General features: G+C 37.4%; 1 long non-coding RNA gene across 1 annotated transcript; it reads left to right on the top strand.

Annotated features, from left to right (window-relative positions):
• Positions 1-114: 114 nt before the first annotated feature.
• Positions 115-2,653, top strand: LOC113472708. Its single transcript, XR_003394910.1, has 2 exons — positions 115-199; positions 2,543-2,653. It is a non-coding gene; the product is annotated as an uncharacterized LOC113472708 (long non-coding RNA).
• The last annotated feature ends 866 nt before the right edge of the window (positions 2,654-3,519 follow it).

The following is a 3,519-nucleotide window of genomic DNA, read 5'->3' as shown; positions in this document are numbered from 1 at the left end:
CAGGTAGTTGTGTAATAAGCATTATAGGTACATATCTGTAGGTACAAGCACCTACCTTATCATTTATCACACCTTTATACCTCATGAAGCTATAATGCCCGCCAGTCACGGACAGACCGCGCTTGGGTCTTAGCGTTCATTTTTACTTTTTCTTATTTTTGTTCAGAAGAAGTGTAAAATTACTTTGCATTCATAATAGGTAAGTAGGTAAAATCATAAGGCTCAAATTTAGCATGCGATAAAAAAAGCTGAAATGTTTCCTTCCTAAAAGCTAAAACTTTTCGAAGACATCCTGTTTTGTTTCCAAAGTGTAGTTTAATCTCGCCGAATCGCGTGTGTTCGAAAGCCCTTTTCTGTGTCACACTGAATTTTTCATGACGTGTTTTCAGTAATTACTTTTTTATCGACTTTTTCCCTCTTCGCTTTCATTACTTTATTACTTTTCGCTTTCCACAATACGTGTAGTTTTCCGAGGGAGAAATCAAGGCTGTAGAAAATACCGGATGTCTCAGAGAGTTCTAATTCTCGTGCAATGTGCGTCGGTACCGCCTTGTAAAGAACCATGAAAAAAGTATCTACCTCCTGTATAACTATGTAAATTCTTGAGCTACCTAGGTATTCAATATGTTACCTAGATATCCTGAGCCTTGACTTCACAAACAATTTGGGACAAAATATGATTGTAAATACCGAACGCTGGACTTTTTTTTCAAGAGGTTTGATACGGAACTGTAACTGCTAAGGTCTAAATAAATTATCACTCCAAAAGCGAAGAGAGAAGGAAGACAGGATAGGAGAAAGCCAGCCGACGCGAGAACGAACCTTATCTGTTTAGGATAAAATAAGCCCCGGGCGGGAATCGAACCCGCTATTTCACGAAAATGCCGACAGTAGGTAGCTATGGCTATTACATGAACGTTGCAATTATGTTGGTAGAGATAGGTGCCTTACTGTGTAGGTACTTCTACTCACGCATTTACAGTAATGTGGGTAGGTACCTCTGCCTATGTGTAATAAATTATTTAATTGAAATGGTGCGGTGTTGGGAAGGTAAAATGCACTATTCCCATGATAGGAAATGTGAATAAGAAATGATAAATTAACTACATTTTATTGTCAGTTTCCATTGGGTTGCTGTTCAGGGTGTCTTCCTGTCTTCCCCCCATGTTCAAGGTGTGAATACAGGGTGGACACGATTAAGTAGGTATGTATATATTGTGTACCCTTCTTAAAATCCTCCTTAATTTTGGTTAAAGGGCAAACGGCAAAAATAGACCCCTCATAGAGCCAAAAAAATATTCAGGAAATTTCCTCAATATGGTGAACACGTTTGTCCTGTTGCAATAAAATCGGGAAATACACTTGAAAGTTGTGGTGAAACAAACAAACAAACGTACAGACAGTCAAACTAAGAAAAAATGTCGAGTTAAAATTTGGAGCTCACTTCGTTCGAAAAGCGTGTGTCAATATTTTTCAAAAATCCCGGCATTTTTGAGACCCAAATTTTAAATTTGCGTATTGCATAACTTGAAGGCATTTTTGAGACCCAACTTTTTTAAATATTGCGTATTGCATATCCTGTATTGGTGAAGGCAGCAGGATGTACAACTCGTGAACGGTGCTTCGTGTGAACTGTGAGCGGATCAACTGGCGCAAAAATTTGAATATTTCGAAATTTTGGTTTTTGGATTAAAAAAAAAAAACAGCTCAAAGCTCAAAGGATTGGAACAAAAGGATACCGTAACACATAATACCTACCTTCCTACCTATTTAAATCCTCTCTAAAGTTCAAATTCTTCAAGCAAAGACCCTCACTTCCCAGTTTTTAAAAGAGGTAAGTGAAGTAAGCTCATGTACCTATTACATGAACGATGCAATTATGTTGGTAGAGATAGGTACCTTATTGTGTAGGTACTTCTACTCACGCATTTACAGTAATGTGGGTAGGTACCTACCTCTGCCTGTGTAATAAATTATTTAATTGAAATGGTGCGGTGTTGGGAAGGTAAAATGCACTATTCCCATGATAGGAAATGTGAATAAGAAATGATAAATTAACTACATTTTACTGTCAGTTTCCATTGGGTTGCTATTCAGGGTGTCTTCCTCTCTTCCCCCCATTTTCAAGGTGTGAATACAGGGTGGACACGATTAAAAGTAGGTATGTATTGTTAACCCTTCTTAAAATCCTCCTTAATTTTGGTTAAAGGGCAAACGGCAAAAATAGACCCCTCATAGAGCCAAAAAAATATTCAGGAAATTTCCTCAATATGGTGAACACGTTTGTCCTGTTGCAATAAAATCGGGAAATACACTTGAAAGTTGTGGTGAAACAAACAAACGTACAGACAGTCAAACTAAGAAAAAATGTCGAGTTAAAATTTGGAGCTCACTTCGTTCGAAAAGCGTGTGTCGATATTTTTCCAAAATCCCGGCATTTTTGGGACCCAACTTTTAAAATTGCGTATTGCATAACTTGAAGGCATTTTTGAGACCCAACTTTTTTTAAATATTGCGTATTGCATATCCTGTATTGGTGAAGGCAGCAGGATGTACAACTCGTGAGCGGTGCTCCGTGTGAACTGTGAGCGGATCAACTGGCGCGAAAATTTGAATATTTCGAAATGTTGGATTTTGGATTAAAAAAAAAAAAGAAAAAAGAAAACAGCTCAAAGGATTGGAGATTGGAACAAAAGGATACCGTAACATGTAATACCTACCTTCCTACCTATTTAAATCCACTCTCAAGTTCAAATTCTTCAAGCAAAGACCCTCACTTCCCAGTTTTTAAAGGAGGTAAGTGAAGTAAGCTCATTTGATGGTGATCCACAGAAGTTTTCATTCCCTACTTTCCTCAGCTTTGGTCTTCCGAAGAGTTTTACCCTGCATTCACATTTCACTGACAAACACACATTGACCTCACCCCACCTGAGTGGAGCTGGGAATAGCACATTAATCCTACCCAGATACCACTCCCATTTACAAATCATGTGTGATGTTGCTTGGTAGGTACATTGATCCTTTGAGAACTGGCTTTTGATTCAACCCAAACCACCCCAAATCTAACCTAGTTAGCTTGGAGGGTAGTAGACCTGCTTTGTAATGTAAGTGCTAGGGGTTTGATTCCCACCCGGAGCAAAACTCATCCTAAAGAGATAATATTTGTTCTTGGAACTGCTTGTTTTCTTCTACCTACCTGCACTTCTTTTCTCTACAATTTCTGGATGATTACAACTTAACAAAACATGTATTTTCACAGTTCCATTTATCAAATCTACTTCTTGTTTATCATTCCAACATACACTCTCTTAAAGGCTACAAAAATATTGACATAAAAATACAACATACTTGTGCTTTACTTCATTGTTCATTGTAGGTAATGATAAATTTACAACTGAGTGAGTGGATTGCAGTTCAAATCTCAGGAGCATAAAATTATTGGGTTGGGGGAGAGCCATTTGTATGATAAATTATGTTTAAATAAAATGCTTTATTGATTATTTATGATTATTAAAATAA

The sequence above is a fragment of the Diaphorina citri genome, unplaced genomic scaffold (assembly GCF_000475195.1).
Source record: "Diaphorina citri unplaced genomic scaffold, Diaci psyllid genome assembly version 1.1 scaffold7455, whole genome shotgun sequence".
Classification (NCBI taxonomy): Eukaryota; Metazoa; Arthropoda; class Insecta; order Hemiptera; family Psyllidae; genus Diaphorina; species Diaphorina citri.
This window is presented reverse-complemented; position numbering and strand designations above follow the sequence as displayed.